The sequence below is a fragment of the Crocuta crocuta genome, unplaced genomic scaffold (genome assembly GCF_008692635.1).
Source record: "Crocuta crocuta isolate KB4526 unplaced genomic scaffold, BGI_CrCroc_1.0 scaffold343, whole genome shotgun sequence".
Lineage (NCBI taxonomy): Eukaryota > Metazoa > Chordata > Mammalia > Carnivora > Hyaenidae > Crocuta > Crocuta crocuta.
Genome location: NW_027532679.1, coordinates 5374332 through 5393384, shown reverse-complemented (window position 1 = coordinate 5393384; position 19053 = coordinate 5374332). Strand labels below are relative to the sequence as shown.

The 19053-nt window shown below is 41.6% G+C and overlaps 1 long non-coding RNA gene across 1 annotated transcript; it reads right to left on the bottom strand.

Moving 5' to 3' along the window:
- Window positions 1–4360: 4360 nt before the first annotated feature.
- On the bottom strand, window positions 4361–17180 carry LOC144245409 (uncharacterized). The gene is made up of 3 exons (XR_013339250.1): window positions 16977–17180; window positions 16283–16363; window positions 4361–4756 (listed from the first exon to the last, which is right to left on the bottom strand). It is a non-coding gene; the product is annotated as an uncharacterized LOC144245409 (long non-coding RNA).
- Between the last annotated feature and the right edge of the window lie 1873 nt (window positions 17181–19053).

The window sequence follows — 19053 nt, the reverse complement described above, 5'->3', positions numbered from 1 at the left end:
GAAGCCATCAATAATGTAACAAAGATTTAGCCAAGCAATGCTCAGGAGTAAAGCTGTTATAAAGTCAAAATACTGGCAAAAAAATCTATCATCCCCAATAGGGAATTGATTAAATAAATTACAATGCATTGACCAATTAAGCATATCTACTCTATTTAAAATGATGATGATAGGGGTGCCTGGGTAGCTCAGTCGGTTAAATGTCCGACTTTGGCTCAGGTCATGATCTCTTGGTTTGTGGGTTCGAGCCCCGCACTGGGCTTTGTGCTGACAGGTCAGAGCCTGGAGCCTGTTTTACATTCTGTGTCTCCCTCTCACTGCTCCTCATCTGCTCATGTTCTCTCTCTCTCTCTCTCTCTCTCTCTCTCTGTCTCTCTCTCTGTCTCAAAAGTATATAAACATTAAAAAAATAAAATAAATGATAAAGAATTCTTGATAATATTTTTAAAAAATCTTCTAGAGATCTTTCAAGAGGGAAATAATACTATAAAAAGCTTCTTGTCATGTAATTTCTGTAAGAAAAAGTGAAAGTAACACACCAAAAAGATAAGAGTAGTTATTTATAGAAGATGTGACTATTCTGACATTCTCATCGATGCTTCTACTTAAAAAAAAAAAATCCAAGTGCACTACTTGTATAAAAAGGGGGGAAATGTTAGTTTGAGAGAGAAAAAGGAAGAAAGAAAAGGAGGAGAAGGGGGAAAGGAAAGGGAGGTCAGAAAGCAGGGCTTCATAAACATCTTCCCACCAAGATGCTTCTCCTCTGCAAACCTTTCTGCTCTGCTTCCTTCAAAGCTTTGGCTGGGGAAAAACAACACTAGCGATGATGCTGGTAAAAGATTATAGATAAAAGGCTAGCAACATACACAAAGCATTAACAGAGAGTAAATATTCATAGATCAAAGTAAAATTTAAGAGTAATTTTAAGCCAAAAGTACTTTGCCTTTCCCATGTACTCCTCCTAAAAGCATACAAGGACCCTAAAACAACCCAAAAGCTTTCAACTAAGTGGAATGATCCAGAGCAGTATAATATAGGAACATCATCTTCTTCAAAAAGCATCCCAAGACAAAATATCATTTGCAGCAAATGGCATTAAGGAAATGATTTTGTGGAGAATTACTTAAAGTCCCAACCTGGGTCTGGTAAAAACCATGGTGTAATATTGAAGCGAAGCATCTGAAGCCAGACTGCTCAGGTTGAAGTTTTTCACTTATACTCATCAAACGGGCAACTCACTTGACTTCTTTCCCCTCTGTTGCCTTATCAGGGATAGGAAAAAAATTGTAGTATCTTATAGGGTTTTCATTAGCACCAAATGAATTGGTATGTGTAAAATGTTTATAACTATGGCCAACATAGAGTAGGGTACTCCATAAATGAATGATTGATAATACTCATAGATGGTTATTATGTACTGGCTACCTAGCATCCATTTCCTTCCCAAACACTATTTTGGATCTCCTTAATGAAATCACCACTCCACTGTTCTCAACTCTATTATGTTGAGTGGGATTGATCCTATACTCCCCTTCAGAGGTGGTCATTAATTGGCTTAAATCACTGTCGCAAGAAATGATGATTTGCTCAGGAAAGGACATATGACCCATTCAGGCCAATGAGAGAGAAGTGATTCTGAGGCTTGGGAAGAGTCTCCTAAAGAAACTCTTTCCTACCCACTAGACGATACAGTATACGAATGTGGGGCTGTGGCTGCCATAGCTATTTGGCTATCATAATAAGGCCTGGATCAGGCCCACCTGAGGCTAGCCTACTGCTACACAATTTGGTTACATGAAGCAATAAACTGTTATTTAATCCAGTTTGGTCTGGCCTTCTGTAAATTGCACATAAGAAGCTCTAATTGATTCACTTTTCTGAGATGAATAATCCTTTGCATTTCTTTCTCTTTGAATGTTCTAGGCATTATCTACATTAGAATTTGATTGAGTCTCAAACCCTCTTTCTCTGAAGAAAATGAAAAGAAATAAGCCTTCAGCTACCTTCAACCTTTAATATCTCAACTATTTCAACCCACTCCAATTTCTTTTTTTTTTTTTTTACAAATAGTTTATTGTCAAATTGGTTTCCACGTAACACCCAGTGCTCATCCCCACAAGTGCCCTCCTCCATGCCCATCTCCCCCCTCCCCCCCGACATCCATCAGTCCTCAGTTTTTGTCAGCATTCAAGAGTCTCTCATGGTTTGCCTCTCTCTCTTTCCCCCATTTCCCCCCTTCTTCTCCCCCTTGTTCTTCAGTTAAATTCCTCCTAATCCTCCTATACGTGCAAACATATGATATTTGTCCTTCTCTGCCTGACTTATTTCGCTCAGCATAACACCCTCAAGGTCCATTCATGTTGCTACACATGGCCAGATTTCATTGTTTCTCATTGCCATCTAGTATTCCATGGTATAGATAAACCACATCTTCTTGATCCATTCGTCCGCTGATGGATACTTAGGCTCTTTCCATGTTTTAGCTATTGTTGAACCCACTCCAATTTCTAAGATACCTTCTAAAACGATCACTTGAAAAATGGTCCAGGTATTTGGACTAAGAAAAGCACAGAAACTAAATCAAATGCATAAAACTCTACGTTGTGTGTATATGTGTCTTTAAATTCAGTAACTACTCAAAGAGAGAGAATAAGAAATATGATTTGCAACAATGTATTTAACCATTTGGTAAAATTGCACTATGAAATTGATGTCTCTCAGATTTTCTGATGAGCTACTTGAAGGACAGGGCAGGTTATCACACAACTTTAAAGCACCACAGCACCTAAGCCAGTATCTCCCATCTAATAGACTTGTCAAGTTGAAATGCCCATCATTTAGGCTACACCCTGCTCAGACCACAACTGCAGCCATGTACTGAGCATCCACTGTCCACCAGGGACTTTGCCGGGCAATTCACACATATTCTTTTAGAGAATTTACCTCAAAGCACATCTGCATGGTAAATACTAAACTCCCATTCCTATTTATAGAGGAGGAAACAGGGCCAAATTGCCCCAGGGACACACAGGTAGTAAATGATGGCACTAAGATTAGAACCCTGACCTAATATGTAAAAGACACATTGACAGTGAAACACACATCACATGAGTATCAGGAGAAGAACAAAAGATCATGTGGTTGCAAGATGTAAAGGTCAAGGGTATTTGAGGTGAGAGGCAGTGTGATGTAGAGGAAAAAGACACGAGCTCACATCACTCTGCAATGATAGAGCTTCATGACCTTAAATAAGAAAAAGAATCATTCATCTGTTTGTTCAACAAATGTTCATTATAGGTCTACTACGTGCTTAATATTCAAGAAACAATAGTGAATAAAACAGACATGGTCCCTTCCCCTTGTGAAACTTGCAATTCCATTAGGATCCTAGAAAGGGAAAGCCCTTTCGGGTTCACCTAGTCCAATTCTCCCTTTGACAGTTGGAAAGACTGAGATACAGACAGGGGAAAGACTTGCTCAAAGTTACACAATGAGTTGGTGAGTGGTAGAACTGGACGAAAGCCCAGATTTTCATATGACCTACTGCAAAGTTGCACAAGTGGGAAGAAGGTTAACTGACTCGCCCACCCCATAGGACTCCCCAAACAGCTGAGATAGAGTATCCAAAAGAAGTTGAAAGGTATGTAAAGATATTCATGGCAGCTCTGTCAGAGAAGGCACACACAAGCACATAAATACAAAGCAACTTACATGTGCTCCAGCTAGAGACTGTTAAGTAAACTATGGCACATTCATATGATGGATGCTTTTGCTATTATCACAAGTAATAACAAAGGTTAGTTTTGTTGGTTTTGTCTGGAGAATGGCCATGGAGTTTTGTGAAGCAGGGGGGAAGGCAAGTTGTATAATGAACATAACATAATCCCATTTCTTGTTGACTTCTTCATTTCAAGAAAACATAGATGTGTTTCGTATATTCATATTTAAAGATAAAGAAATATGTGAAAAAATACACATCTTTGGTTTTCTCAGGGGGGTAGCACTGGAAGAGAGGAGTAATTCTTAACTTCTTTATATACAAACTTTACTTTTGATCATTCTTTTTTGAATAGGTAATATATTGACATGGCTCAAAATTCAAAAGAGGAAGTATCATACTAGCTCCATTCTCCAAAGGTTCTGAGCTCCCATGGACTGCCAGTTTACTACATATCTTTTCAGAGATACTTCATGCAAACACAGTGATCTCTGTATATATGCAAGATACAAAACACCTCACCATGCATTTGTTCACTTGACAACAAACACATCTTAGATATCGTATTGTCTCAGTCAATTTGGGCTGTGTAACAGAATACCATAGACTTGGTGGGTTCAATAACACATATTTATTTCTCACAGTTCTGGAGGCTGGAAATCCAAGGTCAGGGTACCAGCACTGTCAGGTTCTTGATGAGGACCCTCTTCCTGGTTTACAAATAGAAGGCTCATATGATGGAGAGCAGAGAGAAAAAGCAAGATGTCTCTTCTCCTAAGGGCACTAATCTCATCATAAGGATTCTACCACCATGACCTAATTACCTCTCTAAAGGTCTCACCTCTCAATGCCATCACATTGGAGACTGGGCTTTCAACATGCACATTTGGGGGCAGAGGGATACAAACATTCAGTCCATAGCACGGATCTTATTCATGTAAGACGAGCTTTCTTTTCTCCAGCTGCCTTTATATGACCAACACCTTCCTCATGGTCATTTAGGTTGCTTCCTAGATGTTTTTGTCTCAATGACCAATTCTGAAAAGAGTAAATTTTTTAAATTACTGTTCTAAAATTACATCAGATGTCAGTCTTCAGTCACACTATGTCAAAAATCTTCAATGGAACCTGGTTTCATTCAGAGCAAAAGTGAAAACCCTTCCAATGGCCTGAATGACCCAGTGAGATCTGCACCCACCCCATCTCTCAGCTCTGGGAACTTATTTTCTACCATCAGCCCTGCCCTCTCCAGTGAGTGACAAAGGCCTCCATGCTGTTCCTCAGAACTTTCTTCTTCTCCACCACTCACTCCATCACGGTTCTGAGCAAACATCACCTGCACAAGGAGGTGCCCCACAGTTTGCATAGCACCCCCCCCCCAGGACCTCCTATTTCCTGTATCCACGTGCCACCATGTTTCCACCATATTTGTCACCTTCTAACATATCACATAACTTTCTGATTTGTCATGGTAGCTGTCATCTGAACACAGTAAATGGCACACAGGACAAGCTTAATGGATATGAGTGAATCGCACATAGGTGTGAGCATATTTTATTACACATATCTTTTTAACAATTAAAGTATTTTAGAGTATAGAAAAAAGGAAATATATACTGTATTTGGAGAAAGGAGAAGAGTTAGAGATACAGTTACCATTCCAAACAAGACCTTTACCTATAACCATAGGGCATATTTCATGTGATTTGTTTGAATCACTCTGCACACATCTCAAGCAATCCTCATAATAATCTGTGAGTTAAGTGAGTACAATTGTTACTTACTCCTTTTTAGGACTGAGGGAACTTGGGCTCAGAGCAGTTCAGTAATTTGTCCAAGATCACACAGTAGGAGGGGGGAGAGTCCACAGCATGGATCCAAATACAGGCGCCCTGGTTCCAGAACCATGCTTTTACCTACTAAGCTTCAACTAAGACTTCCATTCAGGCCAGTGGCCTTTTGAATGCATTAGGATTCACTAGCACTTAGTGAAATCCTTGAAAGCCACTAATAAATCACTATAATCTGAAATCTTGAGCTTTATTTTCACATGAGCACACAATGTCAAGAGAATTATGAGCCTGCTCCAGGCTGAGAAGGCCACCCTGTAGTGTGCAGTGAAGGTACCATTTGAATCCAGATATTTTTCAGTCTTGGCTTACCCTTAAGCACCACACCATGCTGTCTGCACATGGGCCAGAATGAAAAAAATAAATAAATAGGTGGGTCATGTGCTCGTAAAGCCCAAAGAGCTCCCAGGAGGTTCTTTGTCCCCAAGGACTCACAGCAGCCACCCAAGCTGCCATGCATGATCTCTGGCAAGTTTTGACTTGTAAGGTTCTTTCAACAGGAAGCATTGCCGGCTCAGATCTTACCTTGATCAGTGCAGTGGCTGGGAACTCTCAAAGCCACGTCAACAGGCACGAGAGAGATAATAGCCAGCCGTGAAATGTTATCGGAGAGGCAGCAGACAGTCATCCTCCAGGCTACCAGAGTGCCTGAGTGATGGGCAGCACACACCAGGCCCTGGGGACCCAGTGACTGTCACTCTCCACATCTCTTAACAGAACCACATAAATCATATGTCCACCTTGGGTAATGGATCCTTTCAAGGCAGACGGCAGCTGACATTTAACGTGCTATCGACCTAGAGCAGGCTCGTGAGTCTCTTGATGCTGTTTGCACTTGTGAAATAAAAATAAAGCATTAGGGCCACACTTCTATATGGGTGGTTGCCTCGGGTTTCACATACTTAAAAATGCCACCAGTCTAGGAGTTGGGAGGTCTGTGTTGAGATGCTATCAATTATTTTCTGACAGCCATATGACATCTGAGTCTCGGTTTGTTCATCTGGGGAGTAGGCAGCTGGGCCAAGGGCTGTGAATTCAGGCTCAGTTCCACCCTGTCCCTGGTCAATCCCGGGGCCTGGGGTCCTCCTGCTGTGTCATCCCTCACTCTAGCCAGTACTGGAGGCAGGCTGAGCCCCTAATTAGGGTCTCAGAAAAGCAGGGACACCAAAAAAGGAATGCTTTAAAAGCAACAGATACTTGAACAAAGCATTGAGGTGGTCTCTGTGAGGAAACTTCTGAACTTTTTTGTCATATTAATTGGTGATTTTTTTACTAATGGGGGGCAAAAACCATAATCATTCCATATTTATAACCTTATATGACCCTGTTCTGAAACCTAGAGGCTTCTGACCTGCCTTCCTTTGAAAAGATCTTTTAAAACCTCTGTGCCTTGGTCTTTTTTAAAAAGGGGAACAATTGCCCAGAGTTACTCCCTAATGGCACACATTTGTATATGAGGGGATACAATCACTCACCATGAGGATGAGAAAGGTGTGACAGGGTATTCTTTGCAGCATTGTTTGTAATAGCAAAATAGGAAAAACAAGGTAAGTGTCCATCACCATAGTGTTCATTAACTCAATCATGGGCACACTCAGTCTCTAGAATACCAGATGCCCTTAAAGTGAATGCAGATCTGTACGTGTGGAATAGAACATTCTCCAGAACCCATTTCTTTTTCTTTTTTTTTTTATTAATGACTTTTTAAAAAATATTTTTATTTATTTCTAGGGGAGAGAGAGAGAGAGACAGCGTGAGCAGGGGAGGGTCAGAGAGAGAGGGAGATACAGACTCTGAAATAGGCTCCAGGCTCCGAGCTGGCAGTCAGCACAGAGCCCGATGCAGGGCTCAAACCCACGAACCGCGAGATCATGACCTAAGCAAAAGTCGGACGCTTAACCGACTAAGCCACCCAGGCACCCCTCCAGAACCCATTTCTAAATGAAAAAAATCAAGATGCAGACCAATGCATAGTAGACTCCCACTTGTGTTTCTTTTAGAGAAATCTATATTCACATATGCTGATTTATACATGGAATATTTCCAGAAGGATAAACAAGAAACTGTTACCAGAGGTTGCCTCAGGGGATTAGACAAGGCAGCCTGAATGAGAGGGAACAAAGCCTCATTTCCATTCTATATACTCTTGTACTATTTAATTTTTCTATTACTCATGTGCAGAACTTCTATTTAAATAAACAAAAGGGCCACATCTATGTACCATATTGCTATCAATATTAATGATAGAAGATAATGAAAGATCATATTCTGTCAATACTAATTAGAGAGAATTCCCCCATTTCAAAGGCTGTGGAGCATTGACTATGTGCAAGCATTGACTATGTGCAAGGACTACGGACTAGCCATGTGGAGGGGCCTGACACTAGATCCTTTCTTTAGTAGGGCATGGTAGTTACCATCTCACACACTGGAGGGAAGTGGGGTAGACCTGAGGTGTGCCAAGCATCTACCCCTGGGCAACTATGGGGAAATCAGGTCACCTCCCTGAACCTCTGTTTTGTTATCTGTGAAATGAGGATCAAGAGCCTGTTCCCTGGCCTCATTCCAAACTGCTATGGTGAGGAACAAAGGAAGGCAGGTGAAGTGCCCAGGCCTGGTTCTTAGCAAATGGCAATGAGCACAGGCTACTGCGTGTACTCACAGAAAGACACTATGACGTGTATATTTCTCCATTTGAACTCTAGCTACTTGCTCTTCCAAAACCAGGAACCTCTTAGTTTTTGATAATCCATACCCCTTTCTATCCAAACTTGCTATCTGAACTCAGGAACAAAACAGATTTGGAAAGGAAGGGTTATTCTCACTCTTAAGAAGTTTAGAAGAGGAATCTAAGCTAAGACTTGCAAGATAGGTAGGCAGGTTCAGTTGGGGGGGAGAGGAAGGAAATCCTTGCTGAGGAAGCAGCATGAATTAAGAGAATGCGGCACCAGGCGCCTGAGGAATGGCCAAGAGCCCAGTGTTGGTACCCGCATCCCAAGACACAGTGGGTCCATCAGGGTAAGACTTCAAAAGCTGTGATGAAGAGCTTCCAAAATAAACTGATTCTGAAAGTTGAGGAAGAATGGAATTTCTTGACCTAACAAAGACGTGATAACGGCAGTGGCAGTGGGAATGAAAAAAGGAAGATGAAGCCTGAGAGATCCCAGGATGTGGACTAGCTAGCGTTTGGATGTATCATTGGGGATAAGCGAGGAGGAAGCTGAGGAGGTGAGGAGGAAGCTGAAGACAAACTCCAGATTTCTAGTTAACGCAATAAATCTGAGTTTTCCATACCAGGAGGAGGGAGCAGTGGGGCATTCATGTGAGTATAATGTCACCAAACACAATCCACTCTGTTTTAACTTCCAAACCATCAGGGGATCTGAGCAAGCTTCTCTTTAATTCATCCCATAAATATTTACTGAGCACTTACTGTGTGCTAAGTACTAAGCCATGAGCCAGAAAGGTAACGGTTAAGAAAACACAGCTCTTCCAGGTGATGTATGGAATTGTTGGATCACTATACTATACACCTGAAACTAGTATAACACTGTATGTTAACTAAGTGGAATTAAAACAAAATTTAAAAAAAAAAAGGAAACACATTGCTTGATCTTATAGTCCTTAAAATCTATTGTGCAGTCTAGGCAGGTTAACAATCACAATCATGCTGGGACTGGAGAATTTACGGGAGATTGAGATTTCCAGTAGGGGCATCTTCTCCAAGCTTGGGTGTCAGTAAAGCCTTAGGAAAAGACTTCAAAGCTGAGAATAGAAACAGAAGGATTCAAGTAGACAAAGAGCCAGGAAATAATATTCCAGAGTTGACAGTAGATGTGGAGGAGGTAAAGAGGTGTGATTTGGTGGGATGGAGATGGGGAGGCGGGGAGTGAGAAGAAAGGAGGCCACAGTAGGACCAGGTCATGCTGGATGGTGCTAGGAGTTTGTGCACAGACATCACTCTTTGGGCATTTGTCAGCACCAGCATGACCCAGTACAGACCTTGCTCTTGTAGCTTCAGTGTGTACACTTAGGAGGATTACGTCTGGGCACATGGCCTGGGGAGATGCCCCACCAAGACTGTGCAAAAGCAATTGTCAGGCCAATGATTTGCAACCAAGTTTGGATGGAAAACAATGAGTTTGCTTTTGTATCAGATTTCTAACTAGGGATTTTTTTTCAGCCCCATCAAGGTCACGTGCACTGAGTTCCTTCTTTCTCCCTCTAAAAACAAAACAAAATAAAACAGCAATGCAAAATCCATGTGAAGGTGGGTATGACAAGGTGGGACATTTGTAAGTTACAGAACCTTGTCTACAGACTTCTCCCATCCCTTTCTTGGACAATAATAGCTCCCAAGATTCTTATAATAATTCTCTCACTTTCAAGACATAGAAAGTTAAGAACTAGTTTTATTCCAATGTTGGTTCTGATGCTTGAAACTTGGTTTTGTAACTTGCCCAAGGTCATCTAGCATTTTGTGGGTCTACAGGCAGGACAGCTTGATTTTTTCTACTTCTCTCTCCCACTCTCTTCCTTTCATTTTTTCTTCTCCTTCCCCACTCTCAGTTGCACATTATGGACACTCACTTGTTTGCCTTTAACATAGAAGTGGAGGAGAAAGTACAAGGGAATTAATAAGTCTAGTCATGTAGGGAAACCAAAGACCTGCAGTGAGGCAGCAGAAGAGCTGGAGCCTTCTATAGAAACTGGCTCTGGATCCAAGGAGGCTGCAAGAATAGCAGCGCAGGAGGTAGCCCTTGCCCTAAGGTCTCTGCCCTGCCATTGCTGTGACTCAGCTCTTTTAGGGAAGGTCACTCTCTCTCCTTCCCCTACCAATGCTTCTCACAGCAGTGTTTCGCAAAAGTTGATCCCTGGGACATTAAAGAGACATGACAATTAAGTGTAATTCATGACCCTGGGTAGGCCCCTGGACTGGATTAAAGACACTATTCAGGAATACTGATGAGATTGGAAGAACAACTAAAGAGGAGAGAAGAGTATTGTATCAATGTTAGATTTCCTGAAATGGGGCACTCTACCATGGTTGTGTAAGAGAATAGCCTTCTGCTTAGGAAATACATTCTAAAGGATCTAGGAATAAAGGGGCTTGATATATACAAACTACTTTCATTTCAGGGGAAAAAAATGTGTGTCTTTTCTGTGGAGAGAGAATGAGACAGAGAGAGAGAGAAGCTAATGTGGCAAAATGTTTACAGCTGGTGAATCTGGTGAAAGAGTACACAGAATTTCTTACAACTATACTTGCAACTTTTACATGAAGAACAAAAATGTGGTCCTGGACCAGACAGACACATCAGAATCTCCCAGGGGTGGTTTAAAATACCATACACTTCCCAAGCCCAATGCAGAGTCATGTAATCTGCATCTCCAGAGCTGAGCTCTAGGAACAGGCATGGCAAACAAGTTATTGCAAGTGACTGAGTATGCACTAAAAAGGGTAATGTACATCTGCCACCTCAGGACCAGTCTGGATTCCTCTCATATATTTCTTACATCAAAGCTCTCAGGAAAGAGAGACTCCAATGGCCCATCCCATCTTTTCACATGAGGCCTCATCACAGACTGCTACAAACCCATCAATTGGCCACTTTGGGGTCAAATGCCTGGTCCAACATCACTGACTGAGGACCAGGGTATCACTGTCCTCTTTAGGATACCTCTTTTGACCAAACTAGATTTACCCTTTAAAAGGTGATGGGACACCAGGGTGACACAGCATCTGACTTCGGCTCAGGTCATAATCTAGCAGTTCATGAGTTGGGGCCCCGCACTGGGCTCTGTGCTGACAGCTCAGACCCTGGAGCCTTCTTTGAATTCTGTGTCTTGTGTCTCCCTTTCTCTCTGTCCCTCCCTCACTCATGCTTTCTCTCTCTCTGTCTCTCAAAAATAAACATTTTTAAAAAGTTTTAAAAAATAAAAGGACTTAAAAAAGGTGGTGAGGGAGCAGCTGGCTGGCTCAGCTGGTGGAACATGCAACTCTTGACCTCAGGGTTGTAAGTTCAAGCCCCATCCTGACTGCAGAGATTACTTAAAAATAATTTTTAAAAATCTTTAAAAATGAAAAATAAAAGATGATGAAAAGAAAAGCCCTGTCATTGACTCATCTAGCACAACCTTAATAATGACCCACAGGGCAGAGTCTGTCAACAGATGCCATATGTTTCCTTCCACAAAAGGAAAATTGGCTCTGGAAATCGCAGTTAATAGGGAGGTTTTAACCAATATAAATGTTACCTTTGAAGAGTAGAAACTTAGGAAGTCTATACAACTTTAGAGCAAATATTTTCCACAAGTACCAATGATTTTATTCTGTATTCATTGACCATGTTATACATTTGAGTGCATGAGGCATGAAGTGGCCAACCAGCTTATGAAGGCTTCGTGAACATCCAGCTTTCCAATTAGGAAATACTACCTGGATGGTGCCATTTGGTTTAGGAACTATACCAAAAAGTTGGACTCTCAGTGCAGAGCCCAATGGGGGACTCAAACTCACAAACCATGAGATCATGACCTGAACCGAAATCAAGAGTTGGATGCTTAACTGACTGAGCCACCCAGGCACCCCTTGGAACCATATTCTTGAAATACCATATTGCTGGTTTGAATTGAGAACTTGGTTTAAAACCCAGGAGGCAACAGGTCAAGAAGGAAGGATGAGAAGACCATCGTGATTCCTTTGTTCCCCCTCCCACCAAGCCTCACACCCATTTCTGCCCATCTAATCCACCAGCCAGTCATGTAAATTCTATTTATGAAACAAATTGCCAAGGCAACTGTTTTTCTCCAACTTCACTATCACCAGCCAATTCCAAATGACCATTCTTTCTCCCTCAACCATATGTCTCCTGCTTCTATTCTTTCCATACACACAGCAACTAGATTTTTTTTAACTTTTTATTTTAAATAATGCCAAACCAACAGAAGAACATCTACTTCCGGCCACGATGGAGTAACTGGAACTAGATTTACCATCCCACATGAAACAACTGAAAAACCAAACAAAATATATGAAACAAAGGTTTTCAAGACCCTGGGCATGAGGTGATGAAAGTCAGTGATACCTTAGAGATGGGAGACAGTTGAGGGAAGTCCCACAATTGCCCCTAACTCACTACCTTACTAAACTTTCCAGGCCATGACATGGGAAGGAACAACCCAGCAAATACCTCTAGTTGAGAAGACAGATCTGAGAGTGCTTGAAGTCCTTAGTGGCTAAAGGTCACAAGAGAGACCAGAGAGAAGGAGGTGTACAGAGAGAGCCCCAGAGCTGTACACAGTGTCCCACTTAAGTGTTCAGAAGAGTATTGATCATGGCAGGCCTGTGAGAAAGCTATTCGAGGCCAGGGGAAGAACCACCAGAAAGAATTCAAGGGAAGAGTATCTATCATTCACTCGGCATCAGCATAGCTAGTGCCTGGTGGCCCCACCAAACAGGCTGGGAAACATCATAATCCATGGGGCATTGGTAGAATAAAAAGAAGGGTCTTACCTTAGTCAAGAGCTATAATTAACACTGGACTAGATGTTGCCCTGGCCTTAACAACTCTTAAAAGCTCTTAAAGGATTAATCTGTTTGTAAGTAACTGCATCCCAGAGCCAAGCTCAAGACATTTCCTATGGGAAAAGAAAACTATCCAGCATGCAAAAAGTTAAAATTCACAATGTCTGGCATCCCATAACAAATTACCAGGCATGCAAACAATGAGACCCATACAGAAGAGAAAGAACAATCAGGTGAAACTGGTGCAGAAGGGACACATATGTTAGAATTAACAGACAAATATGAAGACATCTACTATAGCAGTAGTCTATACACTCAGAGTTAAGTATAGTCAGAGAATATATTTTTAAGACTCAAGTCGAACTTCTAGATTTGAAAACTATATCTGAAAATTGTACTGGATGGGATTAAGAGCAGATTAGAAAAATCTAAAAATTCAAATATGATTCTGGATAATCATATCTGTCTATAGATATTCCTTTTTTCCCCTACTTTTTCTCCACAGTCCTTTCCTTTCTAAAAAAAGTAATCAAGACATATTTTTAAAACTCATTGTTTTAAACAAATGAGTGCAAAGAAGCCAAAAGAGGTTAATGGATTCCCTCAAAGTTTCATAACTATTTAATGAAAGAATCCAAAGTAGGAGCAAAGTATATTGGCATTCAGAGATATTTCCCTGTTACATAATAGTGCTTCTTCTTAGGGTTAGTTATGTAATAATAAGGCAGTAATGAAATATTTTTATACAAATTATTAGATAAAACAGTTTAGGTATCGCTCTTGGAAATGGACCTCAATTAACACCAGATGAAGTTGTTAAAGATCTAAGAAACTATGTGCTAAAATTAAAACATAATGATCATCCAAGAGGGCTATTAGAACTATTTTTCCTCCTGAAATCTTTAAAAGAAGGACTTTTTTAGTCCAATTTTGAGGAATGGTTTAGGCAAAAATCATGCATATGGGCATATTGTTTCTGCTTTGTTATTAAAGAGAAATAAAGATTATATTCTCTAATATTATTTTTTCATGTTTATTTTTATTTATCTGTTTATTTAGAGAGACAGAGCATGAGTGGGGGAGGGGCAGAGAGAGAGGAGACACACAATCTGAAGCTGGTTCCAGGCTCTGAGCTGTCAAACAACAAACTGTGAGATCACGACCTGAGCCAAAGTCTGACATTTAACCAATTGAGCCACCCAGGCACCACTCGAATATTATTTTATATGGCAACTCTTATCATGCTAATTTTTGGCAGTTCCAAAATGATATATATTTTTTAAATCTTCATTAGCATTCTCCACCCTTCTGGGGCGCCTGGGTGTCTCAGTCACTTAAGCATCCCAACTTTGGCGGCTCTGGCCACTATCTTGTAGTTCATGCATTCGAGCTCTGCGTTTGGTCCTGTTGTGACAGCTCTGAACCTGGAGCCTGCCTGGGATCCTGTGTCTCCCTCTCTCTCTGCCCCTCCCTGACTCATTCTCTCGCTCTCAAAAATTTTAAAAAAGTAAAAAGAATTCTCCACACTTCCATATGGTTTGTTCTAACAAAGAATTTATACTAATGATTTTAGAAAGATATAAAATCATACTCAAAAAAAAAAGAGAGATTAAAAATTCTGGAAAAAATATTAGTAAAAGAGAAGACACAGTAGTAGAAATCATACAAAATGGAAATACACAAAGTAAAAAGCTGGGGAAAAAATGAAAAGAGAATCAGTGGACTATGAGACAGTTTCAGAGGCCTAATATACATGTAATTGGAGCCCCAAAGAAGGGGGGGAGTCACAGAAAGAAAAGACTATTTGAAAAAATGGATGAAAACTTTCTAAAGCTGATAAAAACTATAAACCCAGAGACATGAGAAGCCAAAAAACCCCAACAGGAGAAACATGAAGAAAACATCATAATATAATTGTTCAATATCAGTAACATGAGGGTGGTTGGGTACAAGGAGAAGTAGCTATTAAAAGAAAAAGCCAGTAGGCACAGAGCAACAGGGATAAGAATAATAGCAGATTTCTCCTCATTGAAAAATAGCAGATTTCTCCTCAAGAAAATCAGTGGAATTTCATCTTTAAAGTACTGAAAGAAAGAAAAACACCTGTCAACCTAGAATCCCACCATAAAGACTTTTTCAGACATACAAAAGCTGAAGGGTTCATTAGCAGCAGATCCATACTTCAAGAAATACATTGAAGAAGTTCTGCAAACAGAAGAGACCTAAGATGGTCATCTGGAGCCCACAAAGGAGTGAAGAACACTGGGGGCAGGGGGTGGAGGTGGGGAGGCATGTTTTCTTAGTTCAATCTTTTTAGAGACGATGGACTGTTTAAACAACATGATGACATTGTAATATGGGGTTTATAACATATTAGAAAGTACAAATGTATGACAGTAATAGCACAAAAGGCTGGAAGGGGAAGAAACACAGGTACACTATTCAAGGTTCTTACACCATACGTGAAGTATCAAGTGATAATAATATCACCTCAAAGTAGAGTGCAATGAGCTAAACATGTATACTATAAATTCTAAAGTAACCACTAAAAAAGAAGAAAAACACACACACAAACAGTTATAGCTAATAAGCCAACAAAGAAGTTCATTTAAAAATAAAACAAAAAACAAATAGCCCAGGACCACACAATGCACTCTATTGCCATGACTCTAATGTGCAACAGTTCCTCGGCCCTTCTTTATCTTTTGTGACTTTGACATTTTTGACGACTACAGGTCAGTTGGGTTGTCTTTGTTGTTTAGCTTTGTTTGGTTTTAGAATGTCCCTCAGTTTGTGGTTCTCTGATAAAAACAATTTTACTGTAAATCAGATCACAAGAGGGCCCTACTTAAATGGCTTCCGTGGCTTCCCTATCCCTTGCGCTTAGATCAAGCATGTTGTTACAGAGCCTTTCCTGATGTGGCCTCGGCCTTCCCTCCACTTTTATCTCCCATTACACTTACCCCGCCATGCTCCAACCACATACTCGCTCCTTCCTTCCTTCCTTCCTTCCTTCCTTCCAGCATGTTCTCACCTCAGGGCTGTTCCCCATGCTATTCCTTCTCATCCTTCCTGTCTCAGTTCCTAATCACCACCCCAGAGGCATCTTCCCTAATCACCCCTTCAAAGCAGCCCTCCCCCAGAACCAGCCCCTGCCACTCTGTTTAGTTTCTTCAGAGCACTTACCACCATCAGAAATTATCTTGTTTGCTTCCTTTCTACTGAAATGAAAGCCTCGGACAGAGAGGAGTTCTCAGTTCTCAGTATCTACAATGGAACGAGGCACACAGAAGGCCTTCAGGACATATTTTTGGGGAAAAAAATGAATGAAGAAGGGACAGAATGAGCCAAGGAAGAGAAAGAAAAAAAGAGGAAAGAAATACACTTTGGAAGAAAGGAGATCCCAGGGACATAACTAACACCTGTTCAGAGTCTTCCACGCGCTGAGGCCTCTCCTGAGCACTGTACATATACCAGCTCATTCATGGACCAGTCAGAATCTTAAGTCACTGAATTTCTGAGACCCCAGACCCTCCACCAGGAATGTGAGGAAGACCTCTAACCACAGCCTCAGAGAGACCTAAGGAGGGATACTCAGGTTATCTAAAGTGACCGCCACAGTGGGTGAAAACCAGGTAGAACAACAGAGACCCATCCTGAGTAGCTGAACAAAGGTGTGAGGGGATTGGGAGCCATCTCTTGTGCCTAGCTCTCCTTCCTGAAGGGACCCTGAGAGCTTTAAAGACCTCATTTTTACCATAAGAACTTGCCTCCTAAACTGAAAAAATTAAATGTCAGAATGCAGAGAGAGAACATGAAGGAGCAGCACAGAGATGCAGAGATGACATCTGGGGGAAGAGTTCTGCTGATTTTCAAGTACCTGGTTCCAGGCCATTGCAGAGGTCCGGCTTCCCTGCTGCCCTTGGTGCCACGAAACACTCTGTAGCCTCTGAGAGTCCTTTTTACTGAAGCCAGCTCTGCTGGTTTCTGTTTCTGTTGAATGTCTGTTGATTTGGGAGAGCTGTCTTCAATTATTGGGCGGGGGTGGGGGTGGGGCTCCTCCTTCAGGGTCTTGGTGGGAAGCAGAGAGCACACCCTCTACAGATTGGGAAATGTCAGTCATTCACTTTCCCAGTGTACCTTGCAGCTGGGATATTTAAACACATGACCCAGGTTCAACCAATCAGATGTGCACAGGCAGTAAAAAACAAGGCCCTAGAGACTTCCTTTTAACTGGAGTGGAGACAACTTCCATCCCATGATCCTGGCGGCAGCAGCATTAGCCTGGTGTCTATGTCAGACAGGGGCTAGGTCATCATGCAGACTGCTATTGTGAGGGACACCTGACCTCCCTTGTCACTGTCCTTTATCTCGCACCTGGGCTGTAGCTATGTTGACATTACTGTGAACCACCTGACATGCTTTCAATAAATTCCTTTTCTGCTCAAATCAGCGAATGGGTTTACAATACCTGCAACTGAGAACTCCAATGAATCCAGTTACTTTCCACAAGAGTCGTAATTCAAGGAACCCAGTCTTGCCTGAGTTTTAAGTGTATATTGCGAGCCTTCTCTGCAGCCACTAATTAATGCTGTCTACTGAGTCCACAAAGGGAGAGCAAGCCCTCGGGTAGAAAGTGTCCCACTGCATCTTATATTTTGGTGTGCAAGTACATGTTGCACAATCTGCTACTGGCCCATTTCCTGCTTTTGTGTGAATTAGGAAAAGGCTTGGCCATCAGCTGGGGATGCCTCGTTCAGGGAATAACCTGCATGGGGTGTGCAAAGGCCCTGGTGGCACATCTCTCCACGGCCCTGCTGAGCTGCAGCTGGCTGAAAGGGAGGGGAGAATGTGCTAAGCACTTGTTTACAAATGGACAGATTCTTCATTTGGTTTGGGCTCAGTAGGAAAATCAACTTGGAAGCCATGGGCTTCACAGAAGCTTGTAAGCTGAATGAAGCACAGAATGGTTTGCAAGCCGGAATCCAAGGATGGGTTTCCAGGGGAGTCATAAAATACCCTGAATTTTATATAAAATGTGTGGGGACATGCACTCTTCTATAGAAAAAGTCTAATTGTCATCAGCTTGTCTAAGGATTCTGTGACCTACCTACCAAACCCACACATAAACTATAACTCTAAAACCACTGGTATAACTTGATCTTTCATTTTACAAATAAAAAAAGGAAGAAGCAGAAATGTTCAGAAAGGTCACAGAACTCATTAGTGGTCAAGTCAGAATGAAAATCCAGGTCCACAGCTTATCTAACAGAACTCTCTCTTTGGGGTAGCACTAGGTAGCATTTAGGTAGCATTCACATGGTCATGCCAACAAGGTGTCTTGGGTAAGAAAACGCTACCTTGTCTGGAATGTACCAGAAGTGGCAGCAAGCATGAGCAGTGCTGGTCTTCCAAACACCAGGCTCCCAGTGCCCCAGTTACCCTGCCCACCCCCACCTGGCCTAGAACAGGCCTGCCTTGGTGGTAGGGCAGATCAAGGGCCCAGGGATAAACCTTGCCCCACTACTGTTCCCCCCACTTTCCTGTTCTATTCACACACTTGCATGTGCCTACACCCAGGGCCCAGTCAGAGATACAGGAAGCCTGGAGGCTAGAAAGCCACAAGTCACTCAGCTTTAAACAAGCTGAGTGCTTTAAAACAAGAAAAAAAAATTTTTTTTAAACTTTTCTAAAAGTCCTAAACCCATCATCAAGGCCACGTGTGGATGCAACGACCTTGTACATTCACATTCACCTTTCTCAGACAAGGCCTTCCCTTCTTGGGTACCTATAATATTCATTTATCAGCTTAAAAATATTAGGAACAGGGCCACCAATCACATCCCCCAATGGCTTATTTCTAAGGTTTACCAATTCCTTAAAAAAAAAAAAATCCTAGGAATTAACCACAACAAGCAACAATAACTGCTAACATATGAGCCAGACAGTATACTAAG